Source organism: Paroedura picta, chromosome 14 (genome assembly GCF_049243985.1).
Source record: "Paroedura picta isolate Pp20150507F chromosome 14, Ppicta_v3.0, whole genome shotgun sequence".
NCBI classification, from domain to species: domain Eukaryota; kingdom Metazoa; phylum Chordata; class Lepidosauria; order Squamata; family Gekkonidae; genus Paroedura; species Paroedura picta.
Window position 1 is genome coordinate 13,927,322 of NC_135382.1, and position 16,748 is coordinate 13,944,069.

Genomic DNA, 16,748 nt, shown 5'->3' on the forward strand with positions numbered 1-16,748 from the left:
ATTCTCTGTTCTATGCTTTGTAGTGTATAATGATTTTTTGATATATGCAATTTGTTTCCTTTTGTGTTTCTTTTCTATTATCCTTAAATATATATTATATATATATATATATATAATTCTTAAAGACCTGCCTCTCCCATGCTTTCTCCTGTCCCTCAAATGACCTTTGGAAGCTCTGAGACGAAGGAGCTGACATCCAGGCATGCAGGAGTTAAATCTCCTCTCCAACATGGTTCAGTGGAGTAGTCAAAAAAAATTCTTTCTGACAAATTGCCTGTGAAAAAAAAAAAAGGGGGGGGGAGAGAAACTAGTGTCTCGTGTGTCGTAATGATTTCTTAAGAGTTTCTAGCACCCAAATGGCAGAAACTATTAGCAAAGCAAATTGTATTGTGTGCATAATTCACACCAGAGAATCCCGAGTCCGGCTCTCCATTATTCATGGAAAGAGCAAGCTGAAAACCTCCCTCATGCTGTGCACCAGCCCTTCAGGGAGCTGCCGCCTACCTCCCACCCTTTGCACTAGGTTTGATTTCCGTTCTCTCCCAATTCTGGCCTTGCCTCAGCTCCCTTCGCTGCTCCCTGTCTCCCGTTCGGAGTTAGAAACGCCGTCACAGCCTCTCCGAACAGCTGGGCTGCCTCGAAAACATTTGCTTTATTGAAAAGCACTTTAGCTTCTGTCTATTCCAAGCTTTATTGCCTTCTGCACAGGCTGCTCCTAGGCCCAGAGCTTTTATGAGCAGAGAATGGCTTCCCTCGCTCTTGAACAAATGTGAGGAGCTGCACGCACAACACTCTCCCTCACCTTGCCTCGTTCGCCAGTCCTGCCTGTCCCAAACTCACCGGTTTTCATAGCCGTGGTCCATCATGGGACCTTCGGGGAACCCGAATCAACCCGAATTGAATGCTGTATCGATTTGGGTTCCGCAATTCATCTTCCAAATAAGGAGGACAATTGCAGTTCAGCTTAAAAATACTAGGGGGGTGGGACTTGAACCAGAAACGGTTTGGGTTTTCAGAGCTATTTTAAAGCCAAACGGGACATCCCTAGGCCTTTCCAGGAGCTGAGGAACCTGACCTGGGTACACACTTCTTCCTTTGTGCAATGGGAGAGGTTCTGCTGGGATGAGGAAGAGTGGATGTTTTCTGCTTTTCCCAGAGAATCGCCTGCTTGGAGGTTATTTTTTTACCCATTTGGCAGGGGTAATGGTAGAATGGAAATTCCCTATACATTTTGGCAAGGAAGAGCCATGAGGAAGGCATTCATGGTGGGACATTTCCGGATCTCTCTCCTCCTTAGGTATTGCCAGGCTTCAAGTGAGACTTGGGGATTCCCTGGAATTATGGCTCATCTCTGCACCACAGAGTTCAGTTAGTTTCATGAGGGGGAAGTCTATCAATAGCCACTAGCCATGGTAGCTGAGGGGAACCTCCCCATGCAGAGGCACTAAGCCTCTGAATCCCAAGGCCAGGAGGCAACATTAGGGGAAGACCTCAGCCTCCATGCTGTGTTGCTGGCTGTCCAGAGGAAGGTGGGTCTGAGAGAGAACCGTGACTGGACCAAGGGCACCTGGCAGACCTCAAGTGTCTCAAAGTGGCTTACAGTCACCTTCCCTTCCTCTCCCCACCACAGGTACCTTGTGAGGTCGGTCGGTCTAAGAGAGCTCTGAAAGAACTGTGACTGGCCCAAGGTCACCCAGCAGGCTTCATGTTTCTCAAAGGGGCTTACAATCACCTTCCCTTCCTCTCCCCACAAGAGACCTCCTGTGAGGTAGGTGACATCGAGAGAGCTCTGAGGAAACTGTGACTGGCTCAAGATCACCCAGAAGGCCTCATGTGTCTCAGAAGGGCTTATAATCACCCTGTTTTTTAGTACCCAATGGAGTCTCCAAGGGGCTTACAATTGCCTACCCTTCCGCTCCCCACAGCAGACACGCAGTGAAGTAAGTCGGGTTGAGAGAGCTGCGAGAGGACCATGGCTGGCCCAAGATCACCCAGTAGGCCTCATGTAGCAAAGGATCAGGGAATGAAGCCCAGTTCTCCAGATTAGAGGCTGCTGCTCTTAACTGCCCTGCTGAGCTGGCTCTCAAATTGCTGTCTGGATCCGGTTCAAGGTTTTGGTTTTAACCTTTAAGGCTTTACGGGGGTTGGGACCCACATACCTGAGGGACCGCCTGTCGCCCTATGTGCCCCGCAGGGCTCTGCGCTCTGCGGGAGAAAACCTACTGATCGTTCCCGGCCCCAGAGAAGCACGCCTAGCCTCAACCAGGGCCAGGGCTTTCTCTGTCCTGGCCCCCTGGTGGAATGAGCTCCCGGGTGAGCTGCGGGCCCTGCGGGAGCTGTCAACATTCCGCAGGGCCTGTAAAACGGAGCTCTTCCGCCAGGTCTATGGTTGAGGCTGGGATTGGCAAGGAAGAACATTGCCCCCTGGGGGGTTTGAAGTAGTCATCATCACCCTCCATCCCCCAATGCCCTTGTTCGGGTAGGGGAGAGTGGTATTTTCCACCATGTTGGATATTTTTATAGTCTTTTAACAGGGGTTTTAATGGGGGATTTTAAGAATATTGTTACCCGCCACGAGCCTGTAGGGAGTGGCGGGAAATAAATTGAATAATAATAATAATAATAATAATAATAATAATGATAATGATAATGATAATGATAATGATAATGATAATGATAATGATAATGATAATGATGGTGATGGTGATGGTGATGGTGATGGTGATGGTGATGGTGATGGTGATGATGATGATGATGATGATGATGATGATGATGATAATGATAATGATAATAATAATAATAATAATAATAATAATAATAATAATAATAATAATAATAATAATAAATGCCTTGCCTTCTGAGGTGGCAGAAGGAGACATTCTGCGGGAGAAGGCTTTCAGCCGCAGAGCTTATAGCAGGTGCTGGAAAATGCCCCCTCCTGTGACTCCCAATTTCATGGGTTACCTGTGCAAAATTGAGTGACTGTGCGACCCAGCTCCAGCCTCTTTGCTGGCCTCCTGACCCATTGCAAAAGCCATCAGTCCTTTCCCCTATTTTTATTTTGTGTGTGGGTGTATAACTTTTATGGGTCTGGAAGGTAGCTAATGAAGGTGCCGCGGAAGGGAAGGCTTTTGGTCAAGCTTCTAAATGATTGCAGTAAACAACGCCTACAAAAAAAGAAGGTGCATCGAGATAGGCCAGGGCAGGTTTGTCCTACAGAAATTGCCAGCCAACAAAGAAAGCAGGGGGGGAGGGATGAGAAAGGGGGGGATAAGAACTTTGTGGCTGAACTAATTGGATTAACATTGGCAAATGATCCTAGGGAGGTCAGGAACTGGGGAAGATCTTGTTGGTTTGCAGCAGCTGAATAAAGTCTCACTGGGTTTGTTGTCCTCTCTGCACACAGGTCTACAAGCTCTAAATGGAGTTGCCAGCTCCAGGTCTGAAAAATCTGGAGGCTTTGGGGCTGGAGCCTGCAGAGGGTGGGGTTTGAGGAGGTCAGGGACTTCACTTGAAGTATAATGCCAGGCAACTCATCTTCTAAGCAGCCATTTTTCACTAGGGGAACCAATCTCTGTTGCCTGGAAATGAGCTGTAATTCTGGGGGATCCTAAGGTCTCACCTGGAGGCAGGCATACCTAGCTGCAATTGTGCCCAGGGTCGTGAGCCTTTGGGTGTGGACTGAAGGGAAAGCTCTAAAGCAGGGGTAGTCAACCTGTGGTCCTCCAGATGTTCATGGACTACAATCCCCATGAGCCCCTGCCAGCGAATGCTGGCAGGGGCTCCTGGGAATTGTAGTCCATGGACATCTGGAGGGCCACAGGTTGACTACCCCTGCTCTAAAGGACTCTGGTCTTTGGCTCTTAGCCGGAGAGTCAAGCCTAGGGCTGGGCAGAGATTAGCCAAATGAGAAAGAAGACTTGCTTGACCATCGGATGCCTCCACTTTATTTCTTGATTAGGTGTTTGTGTGTGTAATTGTCAGCCACAGCTGGTCACCCTCAGGGAGAAAAGCAGAATATCGATGTGGATGAGGAGGATTGGCCACTGGAAGCCATGGGCTAGACAGGAAGAGGGAGGGTTGCCAGCTCCAAGTTGGGAAATACCTGGAGATGTTGGGATTGAAACATGGGTAGAGTGGGTTTTGAGTAGGACTTCAATAGGATACAATTCTATAGAATCTATACTCCACAGTGGTCATTTCCTCCAGGTGAGCAGATCCTAAGAGATCTCCAGCCACCGCCTGGAGATTGACAATCCTAGGTATGGCAATTCATTCGACTCTAATAGGGTTACCATCCCTCTGCCAGTAAAAGGCCAGGAGATTTTGGGGGTAGTGTCTGAAGAGGATGGAGTTTCAGGGTAATGTCACTTCTAGATCATACTCAAGGAATTCCTCATCTCTATCTCTTTACCATAGAGATTAGGAAAATCCCTACAATGGCACCAAGGATGTGACATCACTTCCAAGTTGGAAGTTGATGGACATGTTATCACTTCTGAGCGATACTCTAGGAAATCCCTCCCCCACCTCTATAGTCTTTACCATAGAGATTGGGGGAAATTCCTAGAGAATTACTGTGAATGCATTCTCCCTCCCATATTTCTCTCCTTCAAATTATCAGAGGACTGAAGGCTGCTATCACTAGGCACTGGGTAAATTGGATTTTGTCATGAGTGCCAAGGTAATATTCTTCCTCTCTGTCTCTTTCTCTCTCCTGTTTCCTTCATATAAAGGGCGTATCGCTTTTAGTATCTGAGTGCACTAAGCCCTTTGCGAGTAAAGGGCAAAATATTCTGATTGCTCTTCTACAAATGGCTTCCCTTCGCCAGTTTGTTTTCTTGCTGGCGCATTATGAGGAACTTCCTTGGGACTAATTTGAGAAGAGATAATGAACTTGTTAATATCTTCATTTTGGGGCGAAGTCCCAGGCTCTGTTATTAATTCTGTCTGTTTTTAGTTCTGCTGCTCTCAGGTCTTTCCCCATCATTACAGCGGGCTCTTCAGCCAGGAAATTGTACCACAACAGAGTGAATATAATTTCCCTCCATTTGTAAACCAATTCCTCCCGGTAAAGGCCTGGCCTAGATTTTCTGATAATTCTGTGCTCAGGGACATTTCTGAATTACCAAACATGCTTCAGAAGAGGCATTACTATCGTGCTCTCCAACATTTCACAGATGGAAGCGGGGACAGTCTCCTGTTATCTGTAGCACTTCCATTCTCACACCAAAAATAACAAGTGTTCTCATCCTATGATCGGCAGAGGACTCTTTTGTGTCAGTTTGCTATATTTACTTCTTCGCAAATGTCTGCTTTGTGCTGATTTAAATGTGAAGAGTTTGTTCTTTTTGTTAGAACTAGCCATACACGCACGCACGCACAAACACACACACACATAATGAATATTGTCAGATATTCCACTTGGAAACTTGTGTCACTTTCATTGTACATGGAATTGTGGTGCTCTATTAATATGGTCTTGCCACCTTAACTGTAAAGATTGTTGGAATATTTTCATTTATTATTTGTGGGCTCCAGATGGTTTATGTTATATTTGTACACCTGTGATTTGCACCTTTCTGTACCTTGTAGTTTGCTTTTAGAGATGAACTGCGGCCCTCCAGATGTCCATGGACTACAATTCCCAGGAGCCCCTGCCGCAGTTTGACTACCCCTGAACTAGAGCAACATTCAGCATCCTGCTATAGTCCTGTCTGTGGTTCCCGCTATTAAAAGGGGGTTCAGTAATGACTCGAAGACAGTCTTTCCAATAACCAGCTGTTTTGTTCAACACCAACAACAGAACACTGAACAGCAAACACAACAAACTTTTATACATTTTGAGGTTCCCATCAAGACCTGTGATTAAGGCCCTAAGTTAAGGCCTCCGATAAATCCATGATAATGGCCAATCATAGGTGATCCTGCGTTCTTCTGAATTGTGACTTAGTCCACGATCCCGGATCCAAGCTCCAAGGTCACTGTTTCTTTGAATCCACATACACAACCCCCATTTTCCTGCTTATGGCAAGAGATGATGATGATGTTATCCGTTCAGTCATGCCCGACCCCCATTGATTCTATAGGAAAGTTTTCACCATACATGTCTGTCAATGACTACTTATTTTAGTTGGTTCATGGTCATCCCTGAATCGGCTTTGATCTAACTATTGACCACAAATGTTCAGTCAGTAAAAACTGGGGCCAAATGGTGAGTAAGTTAAGAAAAAAAAATTAAACTAAGAACATATTTTTAAAAAAAGAAAAAAGAAGGCTTTGTCTACTCACTGGACATTCTCACCACAAAGTTCTTTAAGAGTCCTAGAGCTACCAAGAAGTGACAAGGATACCTCAAGAAATTGTGCTCTAGGAATCTCCATGATTTCTGTGGTCAGAACTTCCTGTAGGTAGATGAAATCTTATTTTTCTTTTTAATTTTTCTCTCAGGACACTACCACCCCATAACTCTTATCCCTCCCATCCCACACTTCAAATGAGATCTGTTACAGGTTGTCTTAAATCCATGGGTTTGAAAGGAGCCACTGGGAATTCAATCAGCTCTTTATTGTGATCTCAGCAGGATGTTACAAGAGCCAAAGCTGAACTGAGAAAAACCTACCAACAACCCCAACTTATATACACCTACAAGAACAAAAGGATCTCTCCACCCAATAACCTCATTGGTCTTAAGCAGAGACCTCTAACTGGCCATTAACTCTGTCATTTAATTGGTTACAGGACAGCAGTAATCCTTGTTCCCCACTGGCTGTTTTTATAATCCCCAGATGGGATCTCAAGTTTCTGATTGAGTGCTTCATGATCCCAGCTCAGATTTCAAGCTATGGTCCTTAAGGGAACTGCATACACAACAGGTTATACCATGTAATACTTTACTGAAGAACTGAGGGCATTTCCGCATGTGATAAATGTAGTAAAATGTTTGCCGAATGTAGGCGGCATATTCCAGCCCCTCCACATGACGTCACCTACATCCAGCATCTGGAAAGCAGCCAGCTCGCTACATCCTCCATTTTAAAGCGCAACTTTGGGAATCCCAAAAAGTGGATTCGCAACCCTAAAAAGCACGATCCACTGGCAGACAACCAGCAGGCAACCAGCAGAAGGAACGTGCAGAGGGTGAAATGCACCCTCCCACCTCAATTTCCTGCTCAGCGAAGGAGGCAGGGTGTGTGTGTGATAGGTTGATGGGGGGGAGGGGGTGAACCACCCTTGATTAATTTGCCCTGATTGATTGGGGGTTGGCTGGGAGCTTGCCAGAAGCCGTTCATCCATTTTAAATGACTGGGGGGGATCTGCATCCCTCACTGTTCCCTCTGCTTGCTGGCTGTGGTTTTTTTTGGTGGAGGATTTAAATAATGTTTTCATAGAACTGAATACACATCGCTACATGTAAGTCTCAAGTAAGAAAAGAGGGGGGGGTGCGGCCAACAAACCACCAATTGGTTGGCTCTGTTGATTGACAGGCCGAGGAGCGGTGAGTGAAATAGCATGTCGCTCTCATTTGCTGTTTGTGCAGCATGTGTGAAGGGGAAGACGCGGCAGGAAGATTTTTAAGTGTGGAGAGAAGGAGTAGCAGGTGGCAGGCATCTCGCCATTTTGATAATCTGCCAACTTACTTATTTAATATCACTACTTATCTCCTCTGTGTGGGTTTTAAAGCAATTTTTTTTTTTAGAAATGCAGACTCCTGCCATTTCCCTCCAACAAGTGATACCCCCAGCTCATGCAGCCAGGATCACCTGTCCTGTACTTTGCTTTGCTCCCATACCTTTTCCTGGTCATTCCCCCCTTCCAACCTGTAAGCCTCAGAGATCAAGTGAAGTCAGCCTTGAGGCTCTCATCCTCACCATTTTGATGCTTCAGTGTTTTGTTCCTTCCCACTCGAGGGCTTTGCACCCTCTGGCCCACCCACTGACTAGGAAGTCACAGAAGTCTGTTGTTTGTAGAGGAAGGAAAAGGTGTTTGTAAGCTGTTTTGAGACTCCTTTGGGTAGTGAAAAAGGAGGGGTGGATAAAAAAAAGAGCAACTCTTCTTTTTCTGTAATGTAAATATCTCTCCCTCCCTCCCTCTCTCCCTCTCCCTCTCTCTCTGTTTTTGCATATGTGCCAACAATTTCCTGGAAATAATGGAAGGAATAAATTCATGTATGGTACCAAAGCCCCTTGCTTAAAATGATCACAGGGAAATACAACTGATCTTGGAAAGGAGGGGAGAGGAGTGGGAGGGAGGGAGGGAGGGAGGGAGAAGCAGGGTGAGAGGCCAGCTGCCAACACACTTAAGCTCCTTAGGCTTGTGATAACTATAAAGGGAACAGAGATACTTACGGTTGTCATCACTGAAGAGCAATGAACCTCTCCGACAAGAGCCCTGCTAATGGCATGGGAACTCTACTGCTCCCACAGCTTACTCTCCGCTGTTTTCTCGGCGACGGACTCATCATCCCTATACCTCGCCTGAAGCTGGCTTCTGAGCATGCTCACGGAGCTATTCATTTACCTTTGCTCTCAGCACGGCCTGCTGATTGCGGGCATGCACCGGTAAAGCCAGGCCGCGACTCTTGCGCAACGTGTGTTGCTGTGGAAGTCAGGCCAGTCCTGTGTCACAGGAGGGAAGTGGGGTCTGTCTTGCCAGGCTTCTGCAACACATGATCATAAACTCTCCAGAGCTACAGCCCGGGTGCTGGATGGGTCTACAGGAGCCAGTGCAGTGCAGTGGCTAGAGATCTGAATTAGGGGCTTGGATCCCTGTTCCGCGGTGAGTCACCTTGAACCCATCACATTCCGTCAGCCTAATCTACCTTATAAGGTGGTTTTTGCGAGGATAAGGTGGAAGAGGGGCTGCTGTTGTGAGAAGCAGCTGTGGGTCCTGCGGAGAAATCCCTTATTGCTACAAAGTTTAGATTAGTTTATGAAAAAATGTCTTGGTCCTAGGAGAAGACAGCACAGAGGAAGGCGGTCAATTGCTCCAAAGCCCCACTCTAGTATGGGCTAGCAAAGGTTTGGGAATGCTAATGGCCAACCTGGCCAGGGGTCCATGAAATGGCCAGCTCACCTTACCTCGGATCTGACACCTAGGAGTTGACACAGTGTTGGGCAGCCTTTTTCCCAGGCGAGCCAGATGATCTAAACTCTCTGTTTAGACTCCAGCAAGACAAGCAAGGTCACTTAGAGCAGAATAGATAAGGACGCCCCACTGAGGGCAGCTTTGGTATGCAAAGGTGGACAGGAAGCAACCCAAGGATTTATGGTTTTATTACACCCGGCCTGGAGGAGTCTGGGAGAATGCAGTCAGAGGAGGGGGCATGAATCGGGGTTCATGACACTTCCACCATTTGAACATACTATTTGAAATGCTTCCAGGGAAGGGAGGCTGCCAGTTCCTATATCCTGGGGAGTCCACAGGTGTGACAAGCCATTCTTGTAGTTATCCAGATTTTGCGTAGTGGAAAGCATGGGCATTGTAACACAGAAGGGAACCTGGAAAGTTTGGTGGGTAATTCCTAAAACAACCAGTTGCTGGCAGCACACCAAAGAAGAAATAAAAGAGAAACCCCTGCAAGGGTTGGGTGAACTTGGAGAACATCACATGGCCAGGTAGAGGTTTGGGACATTTGTTGGGTACCAAGCTGCCTTGGTCTGAGTAGAGCAGTACTTACAGGTCAGGGGGGCCATTTTGACACCGGTCCGAGTTAGGGAGCATGCTGGTGGTAGAAAGTCCTCTCAAGACATAGCTGACCTGTGGATTTTTAAGGCAGGAGCAGTTCAGAGGTGTTTTGGCATTGCTTACATCTGCATAGCAACCCAGGATTTCCTTGGTGTCCCCTATTCAAATACAAACCAGGACTGACCCTGCCTAGCTTCCAAGATCTGGTGAGATCAGGCTCCCTGGTCAGGGCAAAGGAGAACAGTCAGATATAAATATAAAATAAATAAACACGGAAGTCTCCAAGAACAGCTCAGCCTCCTTGTGGTAGGATCCTATCAGCCCTGACCCAAATTCCTGACGCTGGATTCTAGCCATCCCGAGAGCCTGGTTCGTTCTGGAAATGTAGATGGTTGTTGGGCATTGATGAAACTAGAGCTCCCGGAATGACCAGGCATGATGCATGCTGAATTATAGCGGTTTACTTTTCCTAGAATTTAAGGATGTTTAATTTCACAGTCGATTTTATTGTATTCATTATATTCATTGTACTTGTTAGATGGGTTCATAGAAAACCTGCCGACGGTGACAGCAGTGAGAACATCTCTCAGCCACCACTGCTGTGTCAGCTGAATAGCATCCAGCCCAATTATTCAGAGTGATTCAGATTTCAACTAAAACTGAGTCACAGATAGATAGGATGTTGGCCTTTAGATGCGATGTTTTTGCATGAGCCCTTGCTGATAAAGTCTCTCGAATCTGATGAGACCTGGACTGTTTTTGCATTAGGACACATTTCAATTCAGCCTTGCTTTGGATTTCGATTGAATGATGCAAGTTGGCACTCTGCTTTCCGCATTTATCCATTGATTGATTGATTGATACATTTATATGTATTTGGGCTTTTGTTCCCTCCTTTTCTAGGCTGTAATTCACAATATGTTTTCCGCATTGGGGTTGGAAGGAGGCAGTCTCCCATGATGCTTTGCTCCCTTCCCTATTCCAAAAGGGTTTTTTTGGGGGGGGTGCCTGATTGTATCTTTCTTTTAATTGTGCCCCTTCGTTCCACATTCTCTCCCCACCCCTCTTTTCCCCAAGTGTTTTTTTTCTTTTAAAAATAAGGCTATCATGTTACAACACTGTAGCGTTATAACAAACAAGGCCTTTTTTTGTCCCTGGAGGATTGAAGAAGGCAGTGAGCTTCTGAGGGATGGGGGGGGGGCAAGATGGGCACGCAGAAATCTATGTGCGCCTCCCTGATGATGCACAGGGCAGCTATTAGGTTGCATGGGGAGGAGAGGTGCCAAGGTCCTCTTGCTTTCCCTCCCTGATCTGAGCTGCAGCCACCTTGTTAGATCTCATTATATCCCTCTTCAAAAAGCAAAAATTGGATATCTAGGGATTCCTTTGCTGTGGGGTAAGTGAGAGGGCAATTCAGGTCCGTGCCTGAAAAGGCATATTTCAGTGCGGAAATGGACAAAAAAGTTGAGCTTTTAAAATGCAAATCCGACCATATCCTTTGTGCGGAAAGTGTCCTGGGTGCCAAACTATTGATTGGTTTCCTGGTGGGGGAGATTGCTGACCTGTCTGGTCCCTTTTTTATGAATTGTTTCAGTCTTCTCTCTCAGGAATGTTGACACAGTTCTGGATTCTGAGTGAAGTAGTACAAGGGTCGACACTGAAGTGAAATTGTGCAAGGAGTCACTGCATATAGTATTATGGGGGACTGTGAACTCCTCACGAGGAGACCGAAGTTTCCCGAAAGGGCTTAAAGAAGCAATTATTATACCTCTGTTTCTAGATCCTCCTGGCCAGCAGCTGGGGGTGGAGATGCCAGATCCATGTTGGGAAACTCTTGGAGATTTGAGGATGGAGCCTGGGGCTGGCAGGGACCTCAGTTGGTCATAATGCCTTAGAGTCCACCCTCCAAAGCAGCCATTTTCTCCAGCTCTCTATAGCTGGAGATGACCTATAATTCTGGAGATCCCCAGTTCCCCCCTAGTAAAGGTAAAGGTATCCCCTGTGCAAGCACCGAGTCATGTCTGACCCTTGGGGTGACGCCCTCCAGCGTTTTCATGGCAGACTCAATACGGGGTGGTTTGCCATTCCCTTCCCCAGTCATTACCGTTTACCCCCCAGCAAGCTGGGTACTCATTTTACCGACCACAGAAGGATGGAAGGCTGAGTCAACCTTGAGCCGGCTGCTGGGATCGAACTCCCAGCCTCATGGGCAAAGCTTTCAGACGGCTGCCTTACCACTGCGCCACAAGAGGCTCTTCCCCCCTAGAGGCTACTATAAAAAAGGGAGAATACTGTGCAAAGCTAACAATGTGGAGACTCTCCTAAACAGCATATATAGCATGTATTAATAAACACACTGAATCACAAAGCCAGTCCACACTAACACAATGACAGCTGTTAAAAAATGCAGGCGGCTGACAAGCATTTTTTGAAATATTCTTATGCAAAGCTACAGTCCACCAGACTAATATGAAGATGAGAAAACATTTTGTGAGTTCTAACTGACCTTGGATGAAGATATGCAAAGCACAAAAACATACTCGCGATTTCTGGTACTCCTTTGTTGCAATTGGCATCATTACTCCATGAAAACTTTCCGCCAAGTGGGGAAAAGATAACCTGCACTGAGCGAATCTAGCGAAAGCTTCTCCTGCAGCTCGTGAACCTATTTGGGAGCCAATCGACTTTTGTGTTTTGGGGCTGTTATTTTGTTATTCTGTGTTATCCTTGCGATTCAACATGTTTATTAAGAGATACTAGATAAGTGATGTATGAGAGTCTCCACTTGTTAGCTCTTCACAGCCTTTCTCCCCCTTTGGGGGATTGTCTATTCCCACCTAGAGGTTGGCAGCATCCCTATTGTTGACAAAGCTATTGCTGGATGCTCAAGTATTAGCTAACAATAAGCCAGTCTCTAACTTTCCCTGTGGGGGGAAGATTGCGGATTGTGCTGTGATTGAGCAGTCACAGAACTATCTCGATGACCTATCTGCCCTTGTCTCCTTTCCATCGGGTTTCAAGCTCTTGGAACAGAGACGGATTTGGCGGACAATCTCTCAATACCGGCAGAAAGGGAATGCCTCCATGGTAGGTTTCCTGGAATTATCAGCTGCTTTTGATATGGAATTATCAGCTGCTTTTGATATCATTTGCTACTCTTGGAGCGATTGAGATTAGATAGCTCTGATGCAAGACTTTTTTATTACAAGATTTAAAAAAAAATCAAGAAGAGAATAGACATACAGAAAGAATGTAGGAAATTATACATAACGCTTTGAGAACCATTGTTCATTATGGAATATAATAAGATATAGATTTTAAAAGATCTAAATTACTGCCGTCTTCTCCTCTTCAGATTCTTAACACAAATTGCCCCATCTCCCTCGTGTCTGAATCTTAACATTATTCAATATTTGATACTGAAAAAGTTAATTGCTATATTATTTATACTGTCATGACTTTGGTTGCTGATGCCAGTCTTTTGATTGGTTGAATTTTTGCTTTGCTGATTGGCTTCTGGGTCACAGATTCCTTTCCTCCTTGCCTCTCCCCTTTAACTTGCCTTCAGACAGACACACACAAACACACACACACACACATGTGCACATACACACAGACACAGATTCCCCCCACTCCTCCCTTGCCTATCCCCCTTACCTTTTCTTCTTGGTCCCTCCCTCTCCCTCCCTCCCTCCCTTCCTCCCTCCCTCCCTCTCTCCCTCCCTCTCTCTCATACACACCTGCACACACAGACTCTCCCCTCCCTTCCCCTTCCTTACTGTTCAGGCTGTGGCTCCACTCTTCTGGCAGAATCTCCCCTCTTCTCAGCGGGATGGACATGGGAATATGGGTGGTGGCACAGCAGAGCTTTGAGGCCTAGATCTGATCCTTGGAGCTCTGCCATGGTATTGACAGTGTCTCCCCTTTTCTCAGGTCGGTCCTGCTCTTCTAAGGGTAGGATGAACCTGGGAAGATGGGCAGCACCTCAGCAGAGCTCCAAGGACTAATTCTGAGCCTGACAGCTCTGGTTCCGCTGCCACCATCTACTGCCACACTCCCTAAGGTGGGACAACAGCCGTCATGTCCATAATCGTTTATGTTTTAGGGAGCGCAGCAGTAGATATGTTCCACAGCAATAAATTAAAAAGCTAAATTAAAAAAAAAACAATCCATTAAAAACATAAGATATTATCTAATTCCCTCCAACTGGTTGAGGCCAGCATGGTAAGGAAGATCTGACAGGCTCCCTCCCCCCCTTATAGGAGTTCTGCATTCCTCCTTGCACTCCTATATCAGTTCCTGGAGGGGTTAGAGGGGTTTTTCCGTTACGGTTTTCATTGTTGGAGTCTGATATGTATATTGTTATGTCCAGTATGGTGGTGGGGGGGTTAATTTTGGACGAATCTGTAACTTGCCATGACTCAGAAATGAGAGTGGTGGGAAGTAAGTCCAACAACAACAACAACAACAACAACAATGATAATACATAACAGATTTGGGAGCAGTGTTTTTGAAGTGGTTCTTTCCTCGGTCTCCAGCAGGGAGACCAGAACTTCTTGATGGTTATTTAAACCCTGACCAATGGCCTGGTGGAGCAACTCTGTCTTGCGGATCTGCATAACGTACATCTCTACAGGCCTCCACTCTAGAGACAGTGTCCTCTTACTCCCACACACATGATGCCAGACAAGCTGGCTATTTGTAATAGGAAAAGGGCTCCTGAGATTAGGCTTCTTTCTCTTCTTTCGACTGCGACCTGAATGTGAATGAGATCTACTGGAATAAACATAAGTTTACCTTTTCCGCAATATACTCTTGGGAGATTTATTTTCTACACTCAGTATTACAGCTTAAGGCTGAGCAAAACTCTGCTATATTAACCAGGTATTCCAATAGTGACATCAATTGCTGGATTGTCTTGAATCCCCACCTCCATCTCTGAAAAGGACAAGGGGAAAGGTGCAAACAGGCTTCTGAGCTCATGGAACTGGCTTGGAGGCCTCTGCAATCACTGGCATAGAATCATAGAGTTGGAAGGGGTCTCCAGGGTTATCTAGTCCCACCCCCTGCACAATGCAGGAACTCACAATGACTCGCCCACAGACAGTGACCCCAGTTTCATGGCCAAGTGATCTCCCTCCCCCACAAAAAATCTCCAGAATCCATCCTGGCCTGGAGGAAATTCATCTACCATCCCAGAGTGGCGATCAGCAATCTCCTGGATATTCAAGGAAGGGTCACAAGAGACGAACGCTGGCACAACCCTTCCTGCCCACCCACTCACAATCTGCCCAAGTTCATAAAAAATCAGCATCTCTGTCTGGTGACTATCTAACCTCTGCTTAAAAACTTCCATGACACAAGAAAAGGGGTGTGAATCATACTGACACTCACTGCAGCTGGAGCCTGAGCTCTGTGTCACGAAATATAATTACTAGAGAACTAGAAGAGAGGACAGATATTCACCTGCATATTGAGACACTAGTATGCTTTTTAGGAGTGATCCCTGACATGCGTAAATAGGAACGGAACAGGGCCAGAGATTTACCAATCTGATGTTTGCAAAACAGGTGTCGAGAAATTAAACTTAGATTCTCCACCTTGCCCATTGTCAGTCCTGCTGACTATCGGCTGTGATCACCACTGTGTCATTTTGCACTTCCGCACGAGGCATTCTCCACCGCGCGCAGCCACTGTTGATGCATGCCCGCAATTTACTGGCTTGCCGGGCTTTCGACTGCCCCAGGGTAATGGTGAGCAGATCATGCATCATTTAAAATCAACTGCATTAACTTTTTACTCTGCACGAACCGCAGCGGTGTTCGTCATGCTGGTGCATGCTCAGAGCTCTCTGGAATGAACTACAGTTCCCAGGTGGCTCTGCAAGAACACACCAACATGATCCATTTAGCACAAATGAACACATCTGAATTTTGGCAGCCAGGCCAGTCAAGCAGCTTCCCCACTCACCAGCCCAGCCGGAACAAGTCAGTTGAGGAAGTAATCTACTCCAAGTTAGTCCTTTCTGTTGTCTATTGGTGAGTTAGGCACAGGGATGGAAAAAGGGATAGGTGTGACAAAGCAGTGCATGGACAGCGTATTGGCAAGCTGGATTGGACAGCCAGGAAGAGATGAAGAGAATCCACTTCAGCTTCCCTGCTCCCGGCCCCAGCAGGATGCAAGCAAATTTTAAGTAGCATTTTTCACAAACTATATAACAAAGGTGATGGTTGAGCGGCGGAGAAAGCTCTGTGATGTGCAAAACATTCCACAATTTAATTTCTGATGTTCATAAAAGCAAACTTTCCCCCCCCCCAAGTGTTTGATCGTGCTTTTCACAATTTGTTATCAAAATGGGAGGTGAACAGATGGTAAGCAAGCATCCCTCATCTCAACGGCAAAATTGTTCATGAAAGGCTGCATCTGGTATCCATGAAGAAATGAGCAAGAGGCACTTTGAGCCGTGGACCCCACTTGTGTGTTGATAGGCAGTGTTGGATCCAGAAACATCCCTCATCTGCAAACCGACTTTGAATTCAAATTGTCTGCCATCTCCCTGGTCAAACAAACTCTTCATCTGGTTCAGGTGGGTCACGGTGATGGTCTGAAGCAGCAGAATAAAATGTGAGTCCAGGGACACTTTTAAGGCCAACAAACCTTTATTCATTATAAGCTTACTGGTGCAAGCACATGTCTTCATTTCGCTGGATTGATCTTCACTTTACAACCCGTGTCCTGACTATTAAAGGCAAACAAATTGATGGGACACCTTTGTTTTAAAGTCTGACGTGACGATGTTTTAGGTTCTGCCTCTCCTGTAGACTGACCAGTGAGAGCTGATAAATGTTAGGGAAAGCCAGGAGTTGGGGAGCTGTGAGGGACATTTCCACACAGAGGTGGACAATACGCGCCACCCTCTGCTTGCAAATGTGCACTTGTAAACTCCCCGTTTTGCTGCTTCCTGACAGGAGATCCCTCCCATGTTATCCTGCCGTCTCATCGTGGCTTTTCCCTTCCTGATGAGGCAGCAGAGAAGATGGAAGCATGGACAACCCACAGTT

General features: G+C 46.3%; 1 long non-coding RNA gene across 1 annotated transcript in view; it reads right to left on the reverse strand.

Annotated features, from left to right (window-relative positions):
• The window catches only part of LOC143823590 (uncharacterized), a 30,116-nt gene extending 21,684 nt beyond the window's left edge, over nucleotides 1-8,432 (reverse strand). Inside the window, exon 1 of the long non-coding RNA XR_013226514.1 lies at nucleotides 8,349-8,432. This is a non-coding gene — a long non-coding RNA (uncharacterized LOC143823590). The remainder of the gene's footprint in view (nucleotides 1-8,348) is intronic.
• Nucleotides 8,433-16,748: the final 8,316 nt, after the last annotated feature.